At 38.6% G+C, this 26,872-nt stretch overlaps 1 protein-coding gene across 2 annotated transcripts in view; it reads left to right on the top strand.

Moving 5' to 3' along the window:
- Nucleotides 1–15,260: 15,260 nt before the first annotated feature.
- NFKB1 (nuclear factor kappa B subunit 1) overlaps nucleotides 15,261–26,872 on the top strand; it is a 122,312-nt gene continuing 110,700 nt past the window's right edge. For both annotated transcript variants that reach the window (XM_043870898.1, XM_043870896.1), the window contains exon 1: nucleotides 15,261–15,386. The gene's annotated coding sequence lies outside the window, so the exon portion shown is untranslated. The remainder of the gene's footprint in view (nucleotides 15,387–26,872) is intronic.

Below are 26,872 nucleotides of genomic sequence, written 5' to 3'. Positions count from 1 at the left end.
CCACTACCTTGATACTTGATGAAAGATTAAATGCCTTCCTCCTAAGATCAGGAACAACGCAAAGATGCCACTCTCAGCACTTTATTCAACACAGTGCTTCAAGTTCTAGCTGGTGCAATAGTTTGAAAACAAATAAAACACAGGCCAAAAGGAAGAAATAAAATTGTCCCCATTTGCAGGTGACAGGATTGTTTACATAGAGAATTCAAATGAATCTACAAAAAACTCCTAGCACTAACAAATGGGATTAGTAAAGCTGCAGGATACAAGACAAACTTTTAAAAGCCAACTGTATTTATAAATACTAGCAATGAACACATAGACGTTGAAATTAAAAATATAATACCTTCTAAATCACTCAAAAAAGTGAAATACTTAGGTGTTAATCTAATAAAATACGTACAGGGCATGTATTCCTGAAACTAAAATGCTGGTGAAACAAATCAAAGAGCTATAAATAGAAAGATAAATCATGTTTATGGATTGGAATTCAATTGTATGTCAATTAACCCCAAATTAATATACAAGTTTAAAGTAATTCCTATCAAAATGTAAGCAAAAATTATCCTAAAATATAATGAAAAGACAAGGAACTGAAATAGCAAAAATAAAGGGACAAAATATTGTCCTTTCAAAAATAACAAAATAAAAGTAAAAAAAAAATATGGAAAGATAGAAGAATTAGAATAGTGAAAGTAATTTTGAAAAAGAAGGATAAAGTGGGAAGAACCAGTCTACACAATTTCAAGGTATATTATAGCTAAAGTAGCTAAGATGATGAGTTATTGGCAGTAGTGTAAGCACACTAATTAATGGAACAGAGAACTCAGAAATAAATTCACAAAAGTACATGCAGCTGATTTTTGACAAAGGTGCACAAGCAATTCAATAGAGGATAGACAGTCTTTTCAATAAACGGTGCTGGAACAATCTGACATCTATAAGCACAAAATGAACCTTGTCTTAAGTTAAAAATTAACTCAATATGGATCATGGACTTAAATGTAAAATGTAAACTATAAACTTTTTTTTAAACATAGGTGAAAATCTTTTGGGATCTAGGAATAAGCAATGAGGTCTTAGACTTGACACAAAAAGCACAATCTATGAAAGGAAAAAATAATACATTAGACTTCACCAAAATTAAACACTTTTGTTCTGTAAAAAACACAGTTAAGACTGCCTAGAAAAATATATTTGCAGAACACACAGGCAACAAAAGATGACTGACTAGAATATATAAAGAACTCTCAAATCTCTAAGTAAACAAATAAACAATCCAGTTAGGAAATAGACAAAAACATGGACAGGAACTCAACCAAAGAGGGTAGACAGATGGCAAGTAGGTATATATTGAAAATACGTTCAACTTCATTAGACCTTAAAAATATGTATAAAATGAAACCACAATGAAATATCACAACACACCTATGAAAATGGCTAAAATAAAAAATTGTGACAACATCAAATGCTGGTGAGGGTGTGAAGAAATTGGATCACTCAGGTATTACTGAGTGGAATGTAAAATGTACAGTCACTCTGGAAAGCAGTTCAGCAGTTTCTTAAAAAGTTAAGCATGCAACTACCAGATGACCCAGTAATTACATTTGTGGGCATTTCTCCCAGAGAAATGAAAATTTACTCTCACACAAATACTTATACAAGAAGGTTTATAGAAGCTTTATTTGCAACAACCAAAAAGTAGAAGGAATGAGTAAACAAACTGGAACATCCGCACCATAGAATATTACTCAGCAAAATGAAGAAATGAACTATTGGTACACACAACCACCTGTATAGTTCTCCAGGAAATTAGGCTGAGTGGAAAAAATTAATTCCAAAAGGTTACATACTATAAGATTTCGTTTATATAATGTCCTTGATGTAAGGAAATTATAGAAATGGAGAACAAATTAGTAGTTTCTAGGGGTTAAGAAGATATGGAGGAAGGAGAGAAGTGGATGTGGCTATTAAAGAGGAATATGAAGGATCCATATAATGGAAATGTTCTATATCTTGACTGTATAATTACTATAATTTTGTAATATTGTACTATAGTTTTGCAAAACATTACCATTGGGAGAAGCTGGTTTAAAAAGTACATAAGATCTCCATATATTCTTTTTTACAACTCCATGTGAATCTTCAGTTTTCTCTAAACAGAAAGTCAACTTTTTTAAAGAAAGATAATAAGGAAGTATTATGAACAACTTTATGATTATAAATTTAACAACTTAGGTGAAATGGCAAATTCTTTGCAAGACACTAAGTATCAAAGTGTAATAAATAACCTGAAGAATTCTCCATCAATTAAAGAAATTGGATATGTAGTTTAAAGTCTTCCTAAATGAGAATTCTAGGTCCAGAAGTCTTGACTGATAAAGTTTATTAAGCATTAAAAGAAGTACCAATTCTACACAAACACACAAAAAAAGAGAAGGGAATGTTTTTCAACTCATTCTAAACTGGTATCATTGTCCTGAGCCAGAACCAAACAAGAAGACACTACAAGAAAAAGGAAAAACTGTATACCAATATTGCTAATGAGCATAAATGCTAATATTCTATACAAAATTTTAGCAAATTGAATTCAGTATATATAAACAAGATGATATAAAATAAGTGAAATTTGAATGTAGGTTCATTCAACATTCAAAAATCAATCAAGGTATTTCAATATATTAATAAACTAAAAAAGAAAAAATCACCATCTCCATTGATTCATAAAGAGCATTTGATAAAATCCAATATTTATTCATGCTATAAAAATATGCTCAGCAAAGTTGGAATAGAAAGGAACTTTCTTAAGATATATTAGAGGACATCTGGAAAACCTATAGCAAACATCAGAAGTTGTAAAGGCAGTTCAGTGGAGAAAGTAGTCTTTTCAATGAATGACCCTGGAAAAATTGGGTATCCATATATTTTTTAAGAGGACTATATGTGAAACTTAAATAACAGATCTAAAATTAAGGCCTCACACTACTAAAGTTCTGGAAGAAAACAAATGAAAGTCTAAGTCTGAATTGAGCAAAGAGTTCTTTGACAAAACACTAAAGCCACAATATAGTAAGTAAATAAATAAATAAGACTTCAATGCAATTGTAAACTTCTGCTGTTCAGCAGAAGATGAAAAGATAAGCTTCCAAGTCTAGAAAGAAAGAAAGCATAAATCTGATAAGAGACTTTTATCTGGAACATAAAACAAATTCATAATTCAATAATAAAAAGCAACACAGTAAAAATGGACAGACTATTTGAACATACATCAAATGAAAAATAAGCATATGATAAGATACACTTTATAATTAGACCTTAGAGTAATGCAACGTAAATTATCATGAAATAGTACCACACATAACATTTAGAATGATTAAAACTAAAAAGAACAAGTTTATACAAAATGTTGCAAGAGTATTATTGAACTAGAATTCTCATAAGCTGCTGATGGGAATTTAAAATGATATAACTTTTTTTGGAGAACAGTTTGCAGCTTCTTAAAACTGTCAGTTCAGTTCAGTTCAGTCACTCAGTTGTGTCTGACTCTTTGCGACCCCATGAATCGCAGCATGCCAGGCCTCCCTGTCCATCACCAACTCCTGGAGTTTACTCAAACTCATGTTCATCACGTCGGTGATGCCATCCAGCCATCTCATCCTCTGTTGTCCCCTTCTCCTCCTGCCCCCAATCCCTCCCAGCATCAGGGTCTTTTCCAAAGAGTCAACTCTTTGCATGAGGTGGCCAAAGTATTGGAGTTGCAGCTTCAGCATCAGTCCTTCCAATGAACACTCAGGACTGATCTGCTTTAGGATGGACTGGTTGGATCTCCTTGCAGTCCAGGGGACTCTCAAAAGTCTTCTCCAACCCCACAGTTCAAAAGCATCAATTCTTCGGTGCTCAGCTTTCTTCACAGTCCAACTCTCACATCCATATGTGACCACTGGAAATAGCATAGCCTTGACTAGACGGACCTTTGTTGGCAAAGTAATGTCTCTGCTTTTTAATATGCTATCTAGGTTGGTCATAACTTTCCTTCCAAGGAGTAAGCGTCTTTTAATTTCCTGGCTGCAGTCACCATCTGCAGTGATTTTGGAGCCCAAAAATATAAAGTCTGACACTGCTTCCACTGTTTCCCCATCTATTTGCCATGAAGTGATGGGACCAGATGCCATGATCTTAAAACTTTATACATATGCCGAACATATGCTCTAGCCATTTTATTCCTGGGTATTTACACATGAAAACAAAAACTATGTGTATATCTATACACATAATTATAGACAATGTTTTAGCAACTTCATTTGTATAGCCCCAAACTGGAAGCAACCCAAAATCTATCAACAGAGGAGTGAATGAAATAAGTTATGGTATATCCATACAACAGAATCCTACTCAACTATAAAGAGAAGTTAACTACTAATAAATATGACAACATGGATAAATCTGAAGAAAATCATGCTGAATGTAAAAGACCAGATTTTAAAAAGTGTACATACTGAACTATCCCGTGAGTATAAAACTGAAAAATTCAAACAAATCTATCATGGTAGAAAGTAGTGATTGTTTAGGGATGGCTTGAGTGGGAATGAGGGACTACAGAAGGTCATAGAAGAAACATTTGGGGATGATGTATTGATATATGGTCACTCTTGATCACCACTTGTATAGCCCCAAACTGGAAGCAACCCAAATATCTATCAACAGAGAAGTGAATAAATAAGTTATGGTATATCCATATAACAGAATCCTACTCAACTATAAAGAGAAATTAACTACTAATAAACACAACAACATGGATAAATCTGAAACATGGATAAATCATGGATAAATCAAATGGATAAATCATCACCACTTGATTGTGGTGATGACTGCATAGTGTATACATATGTCAAAATTTATCAAATTGTATACTTTAAATATATGTGGTTTAGGTGCCTGTATAGTTAGTCGTGTCTGACGCTTTGTGACTCTTTGGACTTTAGCCCACCAGGCTCCTCTGTCTACGGGGTTTTCCAGGCAAGAACACTGCAGCAGGTTGCCATTTCCTTCTCCAGGGGATCTTCCTGACCCCAGGACAGAACCTGCATCTCCTGTGTCTCCTGCATTGCAGGCAGATTCTTTATGGGTTAAGCCATCAGGAAAGCCCATGTGTGATTTTATTGTATATCAATTATGACTCAGTAAAGCCATTAAAAAAGAAACATTTGCATTACCTAACTCTGGACAATAAGAATTAAAGAAAAACTTGCTGAAAGCTTCTGAGAAAATTATTTGATCTTAAGGAGCTATAAGATGTTTCTCTTTCTCTCTCCCCCTCCCTACACCCACCTCAATGGCTCAATGTGAAAAAGAAAGTATGTTGTCCATGTTATAGCTGGAAGCCATCATTTGACCAAGAAGAAAGTCAGCATGAGGAAATTGCTGCCACAGAGACAGAAAAGCAGAAACAAATGTTTCTGAGAGGAACGGAGGAAAAGTCGTGATTGCATTAAATCTGAAGTCCTCCTTATCTAAGGATTTTCAACTACATGACCTAACAATATTCCATAATTGGTAAATTAGTTTTAGTCAGGATTCTATATCTTGCAATGAAAAACATCCTAACCAGGATAAGCATATTCTCATTTGAGAACCATATTAGCAATGAATAACAATGCAATAAGATGGAATTCTGTTCTTGGTTATTTAATTAAATTACCTATATATGTTTAATATCCCTCAATATATGTGTATCTACTGTGTGTAAGGTTTATAGGCCCTATAATATAAGATATATCAGGTATTTATACCCTCTCATCATAACTTTTTCCTCCTTTTGACAACAGCATTCCATTTTCCCCTTAGCAAACTGCTTCTCTGGTGCTCTTAGTAAACATCTTTCAGATGAGATAAATCCTCCTTGTCACTAGCAGGAGACATGTGATTCAAAGTGCATTGCGAGAAAGACTGGCAGCTGAGCCCAAGTACCCAAACTTCACCTCTCAACGCCCTCTCTCAACTACTTCTCCAAAGGAAAAAATTGGAGCAGGTAACTGGGAGCACCTGGATAGGGACCTTGAGGTCATAGGCTCCAGGGTCTCTAAAAGGAAAGACATTCTCACCTGTTTGTTCTTGTTGTTGCTTTGTTTAATCACTAAGTCGTGTCCAACTCTTTTTCAACCCCATGGACTGTAGCCCATCAGGCTCCTCTTTAGGGCATGCATAAAGACAAGTTCCCAGTTTCATGGTTTCCAATGAAAGACTGTAGGGTGAAACCTATGAGTCCCTCTAGGAAAGAGCTACATGTACTTACATGTTTGTTTGCTTTTGTGAAGGTAAAATTAACCCAGCTGATGACAAATTTTGTGGAGGAGAGCTACACCCATGAGATGAGTTGCTCCTAGCCCCTGAGGCTAGGAAAGAGTCATGGCTTTTGCCCAGGGAGATCTGGAAGAAGAGAGACTTCTTTCCAAAGCTTCAGCTAGATGTTAACAGGTGGCCAATGGGTTCACCACCAGCCCACAAGAGCGGAAGATTTCCCCTTTGTCAATCTGCCACTGTACAAAAGACCCTAATCATTTGACCTGTAATTATAGGTCAGTTCATGCAGAGGATAAGGACTGAGCAGGAAATGGAAAATAAGATCTTGCCCTAGTAGTACCAGCAAGCTAGAGAAGAAAAACCAAGATAAAGCTTCAAACCGTTGTTTCGTTGAAATAGAACTGTTGAAAGAGTCAGGTGAAATTTTTTTTTAAGTAATAAATTATTGAAGATATAATTAAAGGTTAAAAAATTAACAATTAAATACATGATAGATGCCATAACTAGAGCAGAAAATCACTTTAAAGTGTGTAATAGCTACATGTTGCTCTTCCTGATTGAAGTAACCAAAATGAAATAAGTGATGGAAATAACAATGATATGCTGGCTAACATATTTTAAAAAGCAATGCATTGCTGAAGTTTTGTGAAAGTCAGGAATTCATACATTTCTTAAACTGAAAGCAGGAGGGAACAGCTGAAGAATTGCCTGGTCTAGTCTTTGTCACTGTGTAAAAAAAAAAGAATTCTCTCCTGAAAATTCATAACCACTCACACTATAGGTGGTTGGTGGTCAAGAATACTTGAGTAGGGAATTTTAAGTGTTACCAAGTTAATAGAAACAAATAACTCTTTGGAGTACTCAGCTTTCAAATTCAGCCTTCAAAGAATTTATTAAAATAAAATTTCAAGAAATATAATTTATTATTTAAAACTCAGTTGATGTATTTAATATCATAGGAGATATAGTTGAGCAGAGAATTTGTGAACATGAAGATAAATGTAAAGAAATTACCCAGAAAAAAAAAAAAAAGAAATTACCCAGAATTCAATTCAAAGATGAAGAGATACTGAGTTACAGAAGTTAGAATAATAAAATCTAACACATGCTTAATTAAATTTTCCAAAAGAAGAGACTAGAGAAAATGGAGGAGAGACAATGTTGCAAAAGATAATGGAGTCAGAATTTTCTAGAATTATTGAAAGATATTAAATATTTACTCAGATATTAAATCCTGAGATCCAGGCAGTCCTATTTAAAAAACAAAACCAAGCAAAATCCAAGTAAGGCATATAAAAGTAGACCACATCTACATTTGTCACAAGGAAACTGGAAAAAACAAAGAAATCAGAAAAGCAGCAATTAGACTGATCCAAGCTGACTTCTGAAAAAGCAAGAATGAAGCAAAAGCGGAATAAAACCTTTAATGTGTAAAGAGAAAGTAACTCCTAATCTAAATTACATATGCAGTGAAATAGTCTCTTAAGACAATGACAAAATACAAATATTTACAGCCAAATGGTAATAAAGGTAATTCTGAATTATATGATTTGCTACTTGAGTATAGCCAGATGGCACAAATGAGAAAAAGAGTGACTCAACTTGGCAGTGGTACTAACTTAGGCAGAATTGTATCTCCATTCCAGAGGTTGAAGAACCAGTGCTGCTATTTTATAAGGTGACATTTGAGCAGAGGCTTGAAGGAAGTGAGGGAGTGAACCATGTGGATACCCAAGGGTGTTCCAAGCATGCAAAAGATCATTTGCCTAAGCTCTGGGGCAGTAGGGGAGTCTGCTTGAGGTGTTCAAGGAACAAGACAGCCTTTCCTGGGCCAGCGAGAGGAACCAGCAGAGCTGTAGGGGATGATCACTGTAAGGACTCTGGGATTTGTGCTGTCACCAAAGGAGCCACTGGAAGATTTTCAACTGAGATACGACTTGATCTAACCAGGTAGATAAAAATCTTTAGAAACAGTTTAGGTTCAAATCACCAAAAATTGTTCTTCTATGGACTAATGTAATCTGGTATTCAGGAGGCCTTCTGCTGATCCAGTTTGATGTAAGAATAGAATTTAAAATGGAGTAAATAGCACCCATGTCCTCCAGAGTAGATGGTCTTCCCTGTTTATAATGTCCTTCTAACAAGCTTTTAAAAAGAACTAGATTGCTGAGTGCTTAAGGTCCCACTCTATGACAAGGATGGCAATGTGTTCTTCACAGCATTTCCACCCTATAAACAGGCAATGCATCATGCTATGCCCCACAGCCTCTCTCTGTCCCTGTCAGGATGGATTCGCTACAGAAGGAGCCTGCATGCACCTCTAGAAACTGACCGGTTTAATTTTTTTATTTAAAAAATATTTATTTACTTGCTTATTTGGAGGCACCGGGTCCTAGTTGCAGTACTCGGGGTCTTTGCTGCATGTGCGATCTTTCAGTTGCAGCAGGTGAACTCCTAGGTGCAGCCTGGGAACTCCCAGTTGTGGTATGTGGGATCCAGTTCCCTGACCAGGGCTCAAATCTGGGCCCCCTGTACTGGAAGCGTGGAGTCTCAACCATTGGACCACGAGGGAAGTCCTTAAATTCTTTGAGAACACTAGTTATTTGGGATTTGCATTTTGTCACTCTGCACTTGCTCTCCAGTTCCACTCTCTGCTTCTTTCCATCCTACTTTGGGATTCTGGCTCCCAGTGGGTCCTCCTAATGGGAAACACTGGAGGCGTAAATGGTGGAGAGAGGGGTGGGAGAATGTAGTCTCCTGGCCATGGGGGGACCTGTCTAGCTGATTTCTCTAGTGAAGTGCCCTGCCCTTTTTCCAAAACTTCTCCTGTAGCTACAAGCTCTTCTTTGGCTCCAGGCACTGTTCTCCCTCCATGCCCCTTCAGGCCTACGAGTGGTAAAGACCCCCTGTCCTTGTTAGCCCCGGGATGCCATCCTTTGTTGGTTTCCCTTAACTCTGCTCCCACCCCTGAAATTAATTCCTTCAGCAAAGTCTTATTAATGACTTGCAGATGGTGCCATCTGTTTTCTGTCCATACAAACTGCTATATAGAGTAGGTTCAACTAGTTATATTTATTAACATTGACTTTCCTTTTATATACTTTACATTTTATGACAAATTTTGAAATTTTCACATATTTTTTTATTTAAAATTAAACATTGACTCAAAAACCATTTACTTGATATCATACAATTCAATACAATGAGCTAAATGCAATGACCTGGAACTAAAGAAGCAAATAAGAGGAGTATCTTAGGCAACTTTGGGGTTCAGAAAAGATTCCACTAAGAAAGTAAGTAGGACTTGGCCACCACACAGCCTAGGGCAGCCTCTTTCTACTCAAGACCTGGGGGTCTCACTGCCCTATAACTTCAGGACCACCAGGGTTAGCTGCTGATGGTCTCACTCCAACCTCTCTTCAAGGTTCCCCTACTTTAGCAGTTCTAATGACATCTACCTGCGACCACATGGGCACACGCTGTCAGAAAAGTTTAGATGTTAAGATTATGTAAGTGCTGCTATAACAATTTATTTAATGAAAAGAATGTAATTCTAAAGCATACTGAATCTAAAACTTAAAAATAATTGTTGATACAGTGAAATTGTCAACAGAGAAGCAGTATTGTTTGAATCTGTAATTCAACAAGTCCTAACACCAATGTTTTTTGTTGTTGTTGTTGTTGTTTTTTAAGTCTTGCTGCCAATGTGATGAATGTTGATCTGTTATAATGGGTATTATTATGACAATATCTTTCAGATTGCTATAAAAACTTATCAGGAGATATATGTATTCAAAGGCATATTTATCCTATTAAAGATATATATAAATATATATATAAATATATATAAAAGCAGCAGATCATTATTTATGAGTAGCTTTGATAGCCAGATATAGAACCTTCCAGAAGACGGAAACCCCCTCCATATAAACAAGTAACTGGGAGCAGTCTCAAATCAGCCAATCTGATTTTATTCCAACCAGTTTTGTTGGCTTTCAGGTGGCCTGACCAATCACCCTGGTTTACTGGAGACTGAGGGGTTCCTGAACAAAGTGCTTTCTGTGCTAAAACCAAGATGGTACTGGGCAAACTGGGATGATTTGTTTCCTCTAGTTCTGTGTCTTCATGAAGGTCACTAGAAGATATTTCTGTTATGGGTTGAATTGTATCTCCTGCCCACCCCCATAACTTGTATGTTGATGTCTTAACCTCCAGTAGCTCAGAATGTGACTGTGTTTGGGAAAGTCTTTAAAGAGCCAACGAAGTTTAAATGAGGTAGCTGGAATGGACCCTGATCCGATATGACTGGTGTCCTTACAATAAGGAGAGATTAGAACACAGACATACTGAGGTGAAGACACAGGGGAAAGAAAGTTCTCTATAAACCAAGGAGAGAGGCCTTCGAAAGAATCAACCCAGCTGGTACCTTATTTTTGGATTTGTAACCTCCAGAATCAGGAGAAAAATTAATTTCTGTTATTTAAGGAACATATTATATGGCAGCCCTAACCAAAAACACAGTCTCTAATAGTTATTTTTGACTGTGTGCATTTTGACTGACAGTTAGAGCCTAATCTCCTCTTCCTGAGAGTTTCTCTTCTCCTCAGGCTTCCTCCTCACTGTTCATACAGGAAGACCTGTCCCCCGAAATTCCTTCACCTAGACTATGGCCTCCACACATCCCACTTCCCTTTTCTTCTAGCACCTTGCTCCTTCATACTGCTCTTTTTTTTTTTTATTATTAACTCTATAACTCATTAAACTATTTCTCAACCCTTCCAAACTTCCTTTAACCATGGCACTCCATAAATATTAGTCAGGTACATGAAGGATGACACCAGCTTCTCTTTCCTCGCTTCTTTCTCTTCACTCCAAATTCTTTTGCATTTATTGTTCCCCTGTCTCCATTTCCCACTCCCTTGTCAGCCCCCTATAACCTGGTTCCCAGGTCTCATGATTATATTGAAACTTTAGAGTAGCCTAGACCATAGCCACTGGTATCAGCGCCATCTTGAGAATATTATAATGAGCTCTCCTTTTCTTCCAAACGGAATGCAAGGAGGTTTCTTTCCTTAGCTGCATAAGCATCCCCTGAAGTCATGCTTGGAATTTCATAATTCTCCAGTAAACAGTTTCTTCTTTTTCTGACCTTTTAGGAACTGTCTGCAGTATCTTACACTGCTGAACACTCTCTGACCCTTAAAACTCTCTCTTCTCTGGTTTTCCAAGCCTTCTTCAGTGGCACCCGAGGAGTCTTTAAGTGTCTCTGTCTTTCTCCCCTCTCTCTTGCTATACACACACACACCCACACACACCAACTCCAGAAATAGTTGCTCATCAAATTTCTGTTCTTGGTTCTCTTCTCTTCCAACTCTCTTTGGTCACTAATGTTTTAGAAACACACTCATGACAACCACCACCACATCTTCACAGTTATCTCTTGATTTAGATCACCAATCCTATGTCTCTCAGAACATTGGGCTTGAATTTCCAATTGAATATTAGTCACTGCCACATGGTCTCATAGAGCCTATTATGATTAACATGACAAAAACTGAACTCATCGTGTTTCCACAGATTCTTTCTCAGTTATGATGTTACCATTCGAATTACTCAGACTAGAAAACTCAGAGCTATCGCAGTTTTCCTCCCATTTGACCTGCGTGTATTATCTGTAAGCACATCCTATTGACCCTATCTTCTAAAATCTCTTAAATCCTTCTCCTTTTCATTACATTGGATAGTTTAGTGGAGCCATTAAGAGCATGGATATCAGAGGCAAATCAACTGAATTTGAATCCTGATTCCTCTACTACTAACTAGGTATGAAACCTTAGCAAAATTATTTGATTTTTCAACTGTAAAAATAGGGATAAAAGGAACCTATTTCATATGATTGGTTGAGTTAAATAAGTTAATACATGTGTGTGTGCGCTAGGTTTGAGCTGTGTTCAACTCTTTGCGACCCTATGGACTGTAGCCTGCCAGGCTCCTCTGTTCATAAGATTCTCCAGGCAAGAATACTGGAGTGGGTTGCCATGGCCTCCTCCAGGGGATCTTCCTGACTGTGGGATCAAACCCGAGTCTCCTGTGTCTCAGGCATTGCAGGTAGATTCTTTACCCACTGAGCCACCTGGAAAACCCTCCCTAATACATGTGTAGCAAGGATTAATTGGGTGCTCACCCAACCTATTTCCTCTTCCTAAATACCCAGCAAAACTGTTTCCTGGGTTCCTTAATAAAGCGGGACCAGGTAATGTGAGCAGAAATGTGTCACTTTCAATCAAAGGGAGCTGAAAGAAGACATACATTTCGAATGCTCCTTCTCTTCCTTTTCTGAGGCAAAATTGGAAGCAACACATAACGATGGAGGAGTTAGATGATGGGAGAATTCTGAATGGTTGAGTCCTGTCTGGAGGAGAGCTGCCCCTGTGTGCCACCACCCAGGAGCTTCTGCAGTAGATTGTGAGTGAGAGAGAAGTGACGTTTTAAAGTTTTACTGTGCTGAATCCCTGAGATTTTGTTTTTTTAAAAAAACATCTGGTAGTCTTCTTTATCCCAAACATCACATAAATATGCTGGAAACAATGCCACAAATAGTAAGCACTCGTTCTACTTCTATGATGTGAGGTTGAGTCCAAATCATCTTTCGCTTAGATTATGAGAGGACCTCATAAAATATCAACTCTTTCTAGCCTGAGTAGTTTATTTAAGATATATTGTACCATGAAAGTCTTTGTTTTGCCCAGTTACATTGCTGGTAAATTCCAAATTATTAATGTACAGAAGCAGCAAAATACTATTATTATGTGATTCCCATAAAGAGGTAAAACAGTAGATACTCCATTCCTCCTTCACTGCCTCAAAGAAAAGCGTCTATGATGCCAGGACTTCTACAGTCTACTTTCCACAAATGGCAACTTCTCTCCCACCACCTGCATCTTAGCCTCCTAAAAGCAGAGGTCAAGTTGCATTGGGTCTAAACCCTGACTCTCCCACATTTTCTCCTTTCCAGGTCTCTCCATGTCTGGGATATACTCTTATGACCAATTCTTTGGTGAAACAATGTGTATAACATTTTAAAGAAAAGAATAATTCATCTTTAAAGACATTTACTATTTATGGAACAGATTTTATGCGCTGTGAATGTGCTTTAGAAAGGTGATGTCAGACTTGAAGGAAGGTTGTTGTGGTTGGTCCCAAGGTCACCGCAGAGATTCACTCCAGACCCAAACAAATGGATCTCTACTCCTCTGCCAAACACTCCATCAAGAAGATTCTTTTCGTTTTTTAAATGTTGAGTTTTTTAAAATTTGGTTGTGCTGGGTCTTAGTTGAGGCACGTGGGATCTTCAATCTTCAGCTGTGGTATGTGGGACCCAGTGCCCTGATGAGGAATGGCACCCTACCCCTTACCACCCTCCTCCCCCTCTTCCCCGCCCCTTTGGGAGGGCGGAGTCTTAGCCACTGGACCACCGGGAAAGTACCAAGAAGATTCTTATAACCTGAGAGGGCAGGAGGGAAGGCGAGGAGTGGGCTCCAAGGGGAGTGTTGCTGGGGCAATTTAATGCCATAGCAACACTTGGCCTGGTGGTCCCCTGATTCCTGATGCTTTAAAGTTCAATTTACACAGTTATCACTGAATTCAGTAATGAGATAATTAGCTCGAAACTATCTCAGCTCAGTTTCTTGTCAGTTCAGGGGAACTAATCTACCCCAAGGGATTTCCTGCCCGCACCTAGCACAGTGCCTGGCACGTAAAGCTCAAAAGCTAGTGAATGGTGATCACTGGGAGGCCCCTCAGTGACTTCTATCATCGGTCTCTCCAGAAAAAAAAAAAAAAAGAAAGAGACAAATTTCCCATTTGCTGGATCAGTATTTCTTTATGAGCTGTGAACCAAAACCATTTCTACCATCATCACTATAATTCCACCCACAGTTATTATCATAAAGGCCTGACTATGCCCTGTAATTGGAAGTTCTGAATAACTGTCAAAACCAGGAGATTTGAGACCTCACCCCAAACCAGTAGGTGTTCAGACCTTCCTGGACAGAAATCAGTTATGCTATAGACATTCCAATTTAATCTGTGAAGAGATTTGAGAGTAACTGAGAGCACTTAAATGGAATATACCGAGGAGATTTATTTTTATACACAGCGTGCTTGGCCCCATGCCGACCCATCATCCCCTCCAGATGCTCGGGCCTGTCCTTAGGGGCTCTGGACCGCTCGACTCCGGACAACCGCAGGGCCGCCGCCTCCGCGCCTCCCGCTTCTCGGGAAGACTCGGCCCCGCAGGCGCTCGCAGGGGGCGTCCCCGTCCGCTACTGCCCTCGCGGCTCCGGGAGCGCCGGCGGGGGACCCCGGCGTCCCGGCCGCCGAGCGCGCGCCCCTCGCCTGCGCCCCGCAGCGGCTCCGGGGGGCGGGCGCCGAGCCGGCAGGCGGGGCCGGGCCGGGGGCGCACGGTCCCACCGGAGTGCGGGCTTTCCCCACCCCCGGCGGCGACCCCACCTCCCGCCCCCGCGCCTTGCGCGCGTGTGTCCGTCTGTCTGTCTTCTCTCTCGACGTCAGTGGGAATTTCCAGCCAGGAAGTGAGAGAGTGAGCGAGAGAGAAAGAGAGAGAAGTGCACCAGCGAGCCGGGGCAGGAAGAGGAGGTTTCGCCACCGGAGCTGCCCGGCGACGCGCTGACAGCTTCCCCTGCCCTTCCCGTCGGTCGGGCCTCTCGCCGCCGCCGCCGCCCTCGGCCTGCGCGCAGCCGCCGGCCCGGCCCCGAGAGCCCAGCGCAGCCCAGGCCGGAGCCGCCGCGGCCGGGAAGGCGGCGACGCCGCGGCCCCGCAACCCCGCGCCCGGCGCTCCCTCCTCCCGCGCTGCGGACATGGCGCGGCGCTGACTGGCCCGGCGAGACCGCGCGCCCGCCCGCCCGCCTGCCTGCCTGCCGGCCCGGACCCAAGCCGGCCCACCCAGCACCCGGACCCGCTCCGGCTCCGGCCGGCCGCCGCCTCTCCCTTCCCCGGCCCCCAGGCCCGTGCCGCCCCGGAGCGGGAGCCACAGGCGCAGGGAGGCCGAGCGCGGACCTGCCAGCAGGGTAAGCCGAACTCGGGCCAGTGGGGGCCGCGCCGGCCCGGCTCCCGCCACCCGCCCGCCCCGCACCCCTCCAGCCCCGCTCGGACTTCCTCATTCCTGCGCTAACCGCTCGGCTAGACCGGAGGGGCAGGTTGACAGTGGTGGAGAGGCGCATGGGCTCGGCCAGCCGGGGGCCCGGCACATCCGGACTGAGCACGGGCCGCTCGGCCGGAGGGCCGCGGCTGCTCGGCCGGGCAGTTACTTCTCCTCTGTCCCTCCGCCCGGCGGGAACGGGACGCGGAGGGGAACTCGGGGCAACTTTTCTTTTTTATACCCACCCCCCGCTCCCTGCCGGGGGTTGGCTTGAGGACTGAGGTGCGCTTGGGCGCGGAGGAGAGAGGGGAAGGTGGTTGGTGCAGTGCCGAACCAGATTTCACCTAAGGGCGTTTCATGAAATGAAAGCAGAAGTGCATGTCAGTCCTTTCAGCCGGGAAAGCCCTCCCTGGCTCCCCCAGATTGATCGGACAGCCTTATTCCTGAACTCCTCCTTCCGAAAGAAGCCCCCAGTTCCCTCGCATTCTCTCTCACACCACCCCACCCACAGCCAGGACAGAATATATTTACCTACTATAGGACCTGTGTGTACCTTTCAAAAAGCAAGGCGGGCCTGGTACTGATCCTACAGGGACTGGCATTTGAAAGCGAAATACCCACTTAGGACACTTTTGAGACAGTCTGATTATGTAAAACACTCGGACCGTGTGTTATGCATGACTTCTCAAACAAAAATGATATAAACAAAGCTATTATGACATTTTAAAATAATACATTTTAAAAAGAGCTGAGTTTTGGTATAAATTTTTGATAAAGATGTCAAAATATTATCTTTCTCATCTTCAGAACTCGTCGGTAGACGTGCTGTTCTGAGCATACAAATGACTGCAGTAGACCGTGTATCTGGAAATGCAGAGTAGTTTGGCCAATAGAGTAAATGTTCAGATTGTGTGCTCTTAGTCCATAGGTTGAACAGTAATGAAATTGCCGGGAGTGTTGTTTGAAAATCAATGCTAGGTAAAATTTCTCATTAATTTACCGTAGTAAATTAGGAGAGTTTGTAGGATGATTGGTTGGTTGGTTGACCTTGTTGATTATCAAGATTTAAGATCTTTTCATGGACTTTGTTAAGTAGGGTTTTTCAGCATTGCAGTTAACTAAATAACTATATTTAACTTAGGGATTTTGTTTTAAAGCCCGTAATCTGCGAAAATGACTATGGTATTACTAAAACATTTAGTAACTCTGGCATAGAAATGGCTCCTCTACAAACTAATGATCTTTGGTAAACACTGAAGTTTAGGATTGAGGTATTCAGTGCTTATTTTTCTCGCAAAATACCTCAAGTGAATATTCCTGAGTAGTTTAAATTGTGTTGTGTTTGCTAGAACTTTTAAAGGGGATCTGATTAAAATAAAGCCCTCAGCTGAAGCATGTTGTTTTCCTGATTTTAACATTGTGCTTTCTAGAGATGAATCCTTTTACTGTTTGATGCGCTAAAGAAATCATGTAAATAACTTAAAGCAAAGCATTTTTTTGAGCTTGTGAACTTCAGAAGATAGGAAAGAAGGAGAGATTGATTGATCATGTAATTAAATTGCTAAAGTGAGAAGAACATATATAGCAAACAGAGATCTCCTGAATTTACTTATCCATATTGACATACCTGCAACTCCTCAAAGCCCTCTGGAGCTTATTTAGATAAAATGTCTTCCTAAGCCACGGCCTACTGGGCAAATGTGAACACAAAGAAAGACTCATTATGTGTAGATTTAATGCTGGCAGTGAAATACTGCTTGCTGTGAACAGAAAACCACTTCTAACTTTGAAAGACTTTTTCGGGAAAATGCTATAATCCAATTAGGGGTTGGTGGCATTTGAAAATCTGTTATCTTTGTTTTAAACTTTCAGTTTTATCTTATGTCCTGCAGCTGGCATTTACATGGGCTGAATAAACGCCCCTGTTTTTCAAACTCGTTAGTAAATACTGGAGTATAGGTACAAAAATAGTTGTTCCCCTTTGTAAGCACTCCTTTGATCTTTGCACTTCCTTCTTCTACCTCTTAAACAAGATCATCTGTAATGACTGAGTTGCCCTTAATGAAAGCTCAATTGGTCTGAAATAGGCAGAATTTTAGATTTAGTGATCACAGTCCTCATATTTCTCTTGTTATGTTCCTTGGAACAAATTGACACTAGTTGAGAAACTGGTATCTATGGAGCTTGTTTTTACTACTACTTTCAGACTTCCAGATAAATGATGAAGAAAGTTACTACCTTAACTTAACTTTCAGGGATTGCTCATTGTGGTAGATGGAAGGCCCCGATAAGGAATTGGCAGCTACAGGAATCTTGGACTATCATTCAATCAGCAAGCCCTTATTTTTACCTAATTTATGAGAGGTATTCCCCTGTTGAGAAGAGGTGAAAGTTCTGGCTTCTGGGGGAAGTGGTTACTTCATAACCTTCAATTAGTTTGAACTTGGGAGAAGTAAGAACAGTAGTTGATATTTTGAAACAATACATTTAAAAAATGATATCTGAGTTTCTGTATAGATTTTTTATAAAGTAGTCAAAATGTCTTTTTCAGAACTTATTAGTAGAAGTGCTGTTCTGAGCATAGAAATGACTGCTGTAGAAAGTGTATGTGGAAATGCAGAGAAGTTTAACCAGTAAGAGGGAATATTCAGGTAATGCTCTTCTAGTCTACATATTAACTAGGAAACACATTAACAAGAGTGGATACTTAAGAATCAATGGTTTTGCAAAATTTTTATTCCCCTTTTAGTAGGGAGGTTGTTTTCTTTGACTGATTGGTTTTCTGTTTATACTATAAATCATATAAAGGTGGCATGATTTATGTTTTAAGAAGAGAAGGAGGAAGGGAAAGAACAGAATTTTCAGGCTGGGGGACACTTTTAAATGTGCTGCTGCTGTATCTACATTTGTGTCTGATCAGAGTTAATTGAAGACTGCTGCTTGGTGACCAGAAAACCACATTGAAGCAGTTTACCCTGCGTTCTGGGAATGACTTCTCATTTGCTGTCTTGTATCTCCCATAAATACTAAATTCCCCTAGAGTGTTCTTAGAGGTGAACAAATAAGTCATCAGAAACATACTTAGTTGACCCTGTCACTGCTTAGGAGACTGAGAGTTTTAAAGATAGAGGTATTCATTCATGTTCAGAGAGGAAAGTTGGGACTTGCGACATAGTTTAGCAAGTCAGTTTAGTTTCTTGAGCATGATTTTTGTTTTTTCCTTTTAAAGAAGATTAATATTTGCAACCAGATAATCTAATGGAGTTAGTAGTTAAGATAATATTACCAAGACACTTATCTTGGCAATATTTCATTAATTAGTATCCAGTGCCTCTCTGTTAGATGAAAAAAAGTAACATTCTTTTCACAATGATGACATTGTTTCATACCTTTGGTGTCTGTTGTTCTAGTGAGGGCTCCTGAATGCAAATTAATATGCTTTTATATTTTCAGGTGAAGTTGGTAGACCTACTCTTGAACATCAACTAATAGCTTAGAAAATAAGTTGTCAAGTGAAATCTTATTGCTTGACTAAAATTAAACCTAAGCAGTTTTACACAACAGTGACACACAGTTTGATTTGTTAAAGAGTATATAGACTCTTCAAGATTGTAGATTATGGATAAAAATATTTGTTACATTTAGAATATTAGTCCTAAAAACATCATTGTATTTAAAAATTTTAACATTGTATTTTAAATTTTAAAAATAAATTAGTTTTTTATTATTCTCTTGTATTTTTTACAGTAACTGATCGATTTAATTATCAGTACTACAAGTTTCAGCTGCATTAATTTCTTGCCTATTTGACATTAGAATAATGAAACAGATGGTTTAAGTCCCCATTACAAATTGGCTTTTTACTTTTCATTTACATTCTCATCATTAGGCCAAAAATCTTACAATCAGCTTTTATTCTGACCCATACGGGGTACTTTTTAATAAATTATTGTTCTAGTGAATTTCAGATGCTCTTTGAATATGAATATGGCATTTAGGAAGCAAGAACTAGTTTTTTACTTCTTCCCAGAATGCAAGGTAAACTAGTATAATTTTTGTTCTTTGCAGAAAACGGCTGCCTTTTTTTAAAGCAAACAAAATGGAGCAAAACTTATGGGATTCTTTCATTCAACAAATAGTTGTTGAGCGCTTTCTATGTACCAATAAGTGCAAAGTGTCAGATATTTGCCAGTATAGATTGGATATAATTTCTTTTTAGTTGGAACTGTGGAATTTTGATTTTCTCAGATAGCTATTTTCCTCTCCTTTTAAAGAATAAGACATAAAGAACTTTACAAAAGCTCCGTCAGTCAGAATTTTCTTTTTCATAACTTCTGGGTATAAACAAAACACAGAGCTGTAATGTTGTCACAGTCTTCACTGGAGTAGTCAAAAATTATACGGACAGTTCAAACATTTCCTACTGGAAAATAAAACTTTGGAATTTTCTTAGATTTAAGCCTTTTGATACATGAGATTCATTACATTAGTGCTTGTACATGAGATTTTTCTTTTTTGCTAACTTTAACTTAAAAAAATACAAAACCTATATAAAGTTAAGCATACATCTATAGTAAGAGTTGAGTTAACATTAAGGAAGTAATTGCTAAAATTAACTTTGCCAAAATAATTATTTTACAAAATTATCATTTTTATTACTATCTATTGTGTACTTTTACTAAACACATCAAACTATATTTCAGTGTCAGGGCAAATGTATCCTTCATTTTTATCTCCAGAAATCAATTCTAATGATATTAAGCTTGAAAGAATAAAAATTAAAAGTGATGACAGATTCCCTAATCTGTCTATTCATTGGTTCTAGGTTCAAGCCTGCATGCAGTTCATTTGAACAGCTTAATTGTCTTGGAAAATATGTCTTCCAAGACAAGAATTTTAGGAATGGAGAAAATGACTCTTTTTTTTCTTTAGTGTTTTAACCTGAATCCCTGACTCCTGTTTTATTGATGTTTTAAGAACTTTGTCTACTAGTTCTTAACTTAGATGTAGGTTTATTTTCTAAGTTAACCATTTATTGGTGTTTGATCATTAAGACTTATAAAGAATGTATTTTTCTTTTAAATGGGGGCTAGGTGTGGTCCTGAGGTCAGAAGAAAAGAATCCCTAAAAATGTATAGCATCTGGTGTGATGCTCTTGATATAATATAAACACCTGTGTGACTTATAAAGTTAAAGACAATATGGAAGGATGGAAGGAGGATGATTGGCTGTTCATACAGAGGACATTTAAAGTAGGAAAAAACATGAAGTTAAAGAATAAAAGTTAAATTTAATGTTGAAAACTTTGGCCAAAACAAAAGATAATGAAAGCATAGATAAAGTTTTGGGGAGAATCCTCTACGAAATTAGATCTTGAACTTTATTTTTTACTTAAATGTGAAAAATAAAAATCTAGAAAGTGAATCAGAATTACAGAGAAAAGGATAAATTCTGTATATTATGGATGAGAAGAGGAAGGTCAGAATGAAAGGAAGGAGGGAAAGGTTGTCCTTGAATAGAACTTTTTTGTAGATATTTCACTGTGGCTTATCCTCCTTTTGATTAATTGAAATCAATGATCATTTCTCCCACATTCTGAAGTCAGTTGTGTTAAGCAGACCTCAGTACATGTGAGATGTTAAAATCAAAAGCATGGTATTTGACAACAGATAATTGTACTTCCTTGCTACCATGCTATATCATACCATTCATTTGATATAATGCCTTTATGATTTCTCCATGTGTTTACCCAGTTTCCCATTTTAGACATTTAACTAAATGTAACAAGCACAGCTTGGGACATTTTAATATTTCCTGACTATTTTAAAACATTGCCTTATAGTCATTTACCTTGAAGTTCTTTTTTATGATGGGCAGGAAAAGTTTCCAATTTCTCTTAGAAAGTCTACCATAATGGTCAAATAGGCATTAGCCCAAGTTGAAATAGATTCATAATGGGGGTGTGTTGGGGAGCAAGTGGCAGTTGTGCTATACTTACAAAAAATGTGTTAAACTGAAGGAGTCCATTCATTCAAGGCAGGCCACAGAAAATAATTTTATTGCTGAGGCAGTTAAGTATCATTACATGGATGTCCCCATCAATATGCCAATATCAAATTATCATCATTCCCACCCACCAAATTGCTTTTCCCAGCACATTAGGGAATACAGTTGTTGGCCCACTATGGCTCACTCAGTAGGTTTCCCATGCCAGAAATCTAGGAACCCATTCTTCATGAACACTCACTCATTTCTTCCAGTACATCACCAAATTCTATCAATTCAGCCTCCTCTCATCTCCAGAATTCATCCCTTCCTCATTGAATCTCTAGCTTTCTTTTTTTTTTTTTTTGCATTGTCTCCTGGTGCATAATCTCCTGCTTCTAGTCCATCCTTCATTTCAGCATAAAAGTCAGCTTTCTAAAGGGCAAGTCTGATCATATCACAATCTTTGTATTTCTGAAATGAATCTCCATTGTCTTCACAAGCTGATTCCTGCACTCCTCAGCTCAAAACCCTACTGCTCACCCATCCTCTGCTTCTCAAGTCCCCCGGATCACTTTTCAGTTCCTGTCCACCATGTTTTCTCCCTTTGGAGGCCTCTGCATATGCACTCGTTGGGTGAGGAGTGACCTTTCCTTCCTAGCCATTGCACTCACTGCGCAGCCTTCAGGCACATGTACACATCACCATTTCTCTGTCCCTTCTCTATCCATTCTCCCTGACTTCCCCATAAAGACTTTTGTGCTCCCAGTCCATGGACTCTTGACTTCCTATACTTTCTAGACAGAAGATATCTCGACAGCAGAGATTTCATCTTGCTTTTTATGTGCACAGTGCTCGGTAAGTTTGCTGAATGAATAAGTAAATAACTGGACAAAATATTGGTAGGCTGCTATTGATAAGCTCTGTGACTTGGGGCAAATTAATTTCTCTGGGCCTCATTTTCTCTCTTCAAAAGAAAAAAAGAGGTTAGACTAAGCATCTCCCTCTGAAATTATTTTTTTCTTATAATAGTACTGTTGGAAGATTTCAGATTTTCTTGCCTTATTGAGATAGGTCAACTTAAGGAAGATGCACATGAGAAGGTACAAAGACAATTATTGATTATCATATGAGGATAATATGAGGAGCTCTCTATTTTTGTATTCTGAGTTATTTATGGTCCCAGTCCAGCTTCTTCCTGACATTCAGGTGTTCTGGAGTTGCATCTTTTTGTTGTTAATTATTCTTTACTCAATGTTCATATTGCCAAAGAAATTGAAGGCAAACATGATACAGAAATTGAATGTAAAATTCAGTATTTTGATTCTGAATTGGTTCAAGGTCTCACTAATTATAACTATATTTGGAGGAAGAAGATAGGTAAGTGGTAGTGGTATGAGCTGAGTCCTCATCTTTCATAGCAAGGCCACAATGTCTAAACTTGATCAACTAAGAAAAAAGATATAAGCATAGTGTTTGGAGATATGAAAAGAACACCCAGGAAAACCAAAAAGAGGAAGTTAAGAGTGTTGAAAAGTTAATCACGCTGAAAACCTTTACTTTTTATATAAGCTCTTCCACTTGTGTGTTGTAGAATTTCTTTTTAACCATTAATTCTTTTGAATATATCTTGAGTCCTTCCTATGTGCCAGGTACACTGGGAATGTAATGTTGGACAAGACAAATACATTATTTCATGGAGCTCATTAGATCATGTAATGTTTTCATTTAAAATTTTTTCTTTTTTTTAAATTTTTTCTTTTTATAATAGCTTTTAAAAACTGGGGAAATCACATAACTAAGAGACTGCCCAAATCACAAAGGTATGACTTTAATGAATTATCTCAAAGTGAACACATTTAATGTTAAATAGAACATTACCAGCACGCCAAAAGCCCCCTTTCTGCTCCTTCTTAGTCAAGATTCCTTCTCTTCACTCTCATTTAAAAGGTTTCATTAACGACTGTTGGATTACATATGTGTTGATTCCATGACTCATTCATCCACATACAATTGAGAGTTGACTGAATGATTTCATTACTTCCAGGTGCTAACAGTGAGATTCACAAAAGTTGAGTTCTCCTATGGTTAAAAGCCCTAAAGGCAGTTCATTTCAGATTTTCCTCACTAAACAACATATATAAATAAAAACATAAAATAAATCACATTTTCACACTAACTTGTCAATTATGAGTTTGAGTAAATATTTTGTTTATTGCCATGTATTCAAGATCACTGACAAAGAGACATAAGAGAAAGAAATATTTGCATCAGATCTTTTCAGACATAGAAGACAGGGTGGTTAACCTTTTTCCCCCCGCTCACTTTATACACTGACATCTGCATATATAGAAGCGTTTATCTACGGGAGTGGTCATTGTGAAAAGGCCTTCATATCAAGAGTCTGGAAGTGAACAGTCCTCTGTATAAGGCCTGATTTTGGTGCCTGCAAATCATTATGTGTATGTGTTTGGAAGGTGGTTATGATTTTTTTCTTTGAGGAAACCATTTTCTCCCTCTAGGACAGTTGTCACCATATGCAAAGAAGCAAGTATTGCTGGTTCACATGATGAACCCTTTTCTCTTAAAACATAAAGGACATATTTTTATTGATATTGGAGAATTAGTAAAAAATGAAAATCCAAACTAAAGTTATCAGATTTAAGAGAATGTGATCCGTTTCTCTATATTTGATCAAAAGAATATTTTTAATGTCTTAGGAATTCCCTGGCGGTCCAGTGGTTAGGGCTCCATGCTTCCACTGCAGGCAGGCACTGGTTTGATCCCTTGTCTCCCTAGTTGTGGAACTAAGAACCCACATGCCACACAGCGTGGCCAAAAAAAATAAAAAACAACATTAATCTCTAATTCGTAATCCATGAAGTCTCCTCCTCCTCAATTTGAAAATATAAATACTCCATAACAGTACTCAAGACAAAGGCCATATATGAAATTAAAATTTAGTCATACTCTATTTTTATTATGATTTTAGTTTTTTAGAGCAGTTTAAGGTTTACAGCAAAATTGAGGGGAAAAACAGGGATTTACCATATACTGCCTGTCCCACACATGCATAGCTTCCCCCATAATCAGTGTTTCCTACCACAGCAGTGTATTTGTTGCAACTGATGAACCAACATTAATATATCATAACCACCCAAAGTCCAAAGTTTATATTATGGTTCATTCTTGGTGTTGTGCATTCTGTGGGTTTGGACAGGTGTATAATTACAAGTGTCCATTCAGAAAACTAAGAGCATGGCATCTGGTCCCGTCACTTCATGGGAAATAGATGGGGAAACAGTGGAAGCAGTGTCAGACTTTATATTTTTGGGCTCCAAAATCACTGCAGATGGTGATTGCAGCCAGGAAATTAAAAGACGCTTACTCCTTGGAAGGAAAGTTACGACCAACCTAGACAGCATATTAAAAAGCAGAGACATTACTTTGCCAACAGAGGTCCATCTAGTCAAAGCTATGGTATTTCCAGTGGTCACATATGGATGTGAGAGTTGGACTGTGAAGAAAGCTGAGTGCCGAAGAATTGATGCTTTGGAACTGTGGTGTTGGAGAAGACTCTTGAGAGTCCCTTGAACTGCAAGGAGATCCAACCAGTCCATCCTAAAGGAGATCAGTCCTGGGTGTTCATTGCAAGGACTGATGCTGAAGCTGAAACTCCAATACTTTGGCCACCTCATGTGAAGAGTTGACTCATTGGGAAAGACCCTGATGCTGGGATTTGGGGGCAGGAGGAGAAGGGGATGTCAGAGGATGAGATGGTTGGATGGCATCACCGACTTGATGGACAGGAGTTTGGGTAATCTCCGGGAGTTGGTGATGGACAGGGAGGCCTGGCTTGCTGCGGTTCATGGGGTCGCAAAGAATCAGACACGACTGAGCGACTGAACTGAACTGAACGGAATCGTCATGATATCATACAAGTGTATATATTTCACTGTCCTAAGAAGCCTCTGTGCTCTGTCTCATCATGCATCCTCCACCCCATCATACTCTAGTTTCAGGGAGGAAAAAATCTGTAGAAATAGAAATGTAGAAGCAAAAAGTGCAGAACAAAGTCCAGTAAGTCAAATCCCTTTTTGATGCCACCTGTATGAAAGACCATAAACTTTGAGTAAGTATATTCAATTGTTTTTTTTCCCCCAATTATTTTTATTAGTTGAAGGCTAATTACTTTACAATATCCAATTGGTTTTAATGGGGAAATGGCAGCAATATTCCATGAGTGACTTCAGTTATAACATGTAAGGTTTTAGATAATTTACGATAATTTTTAGAGAACTTCTCTAGCTACTCAAATTTATTTTCACCAGATTTCTATTCTGCTCTAGTGCAAACATAAAGAAATGTTACTTAGAATGGAATCTGCCATTTGAAATGTGCTTAGTCACTCAGTTGTGTCTGACACTTTTGTGACCCCATGGACTGTAGCCTACCAGGCTCCTCTGTCCATGGGGATTCTCCAGGCAAGAATACTGGAGTGGGCTGCCATGCCCTCCTCCAGCCATTTGATATACCTGACATTTAATTATAATATTTAAAAATGTCCAAAACATTTTTGATCCTATAAATTTCAGTCATTTATGATTAAGAAATCACCATAGGCAAAGATTTGTTTCTTATAGAAAGCGTTGGAATTTGTTCTAATCACTTCTCTCAGAAAATCCTGTCCCCCATGATTGCAGTGGACAAGATACAGCGAAAATTTAGATGCTTCTTTCATACAGAGGAATGAGGTTGTATTTACTATGCTTATTGATTCTAAGGCACACCTCCAATTTAACATCTTGACTTAATCATATATGTTTGAGGATTTTCTAGATATCTTCCTATTCTTAGTTTTTAATTTCATTTTGTTTGAATAATATATTTTGTGTACTTCTTTGAAATTTATCAAGACTTGTTTTATGATCCAACATATAGTCTCTCTTGGTGAATGTTCCATGTGCACTTGAATGTATATTCTGCAGTCATATGTTGAATGTTCTGTACTGTATATATGCACTTAGGTTAATTTAGCTCAAGGTGGTGTTCCTAAATTTTCTATGAAAATTACTGATGTTCTCTTGATTTGCTTTTATCAATTACCAAGAGAAGAGTGTTAAAAATCTTAACTATAATTGTAGATATTTCCATTTCTTCTTTTAGTCCTGCCACTTTTTACTTCATATATCTTGAAGCTCTGTGAATATGTACATATACATTACAATATTATTTCTCAATGATGATCTGACTCTTCATTTTATGAAATGTTCCTCTTTGTTCCTGGTAGTCATTCTTCTCTTGAAGTCTACTGTATATGATATTTTAATACAACCTGCTTTCTTGCATTTAGTATTTCCATGGTGTAACTGGCATAACTTGTACTTTTAAACTCAGTCTTTAATATTGACGTGTAATTCTTTTTAATTT

Source organism: Cervus elaphus, chromosome 17, assembly GCF_910594005.1.
Source record: "Cervus elaphus chromosome 17, mCerEla1.1, whole genome shotgun sequence".
Lineage (NCBI taxonomy): Eukaryota > Metazoa > Chordata > Mammalia > Artiodactyla > Cervidae > Cervus > Cervus elaphus.
This window is presented reverse-complemented; position numbering and strand designations above follow the sequence as displayed.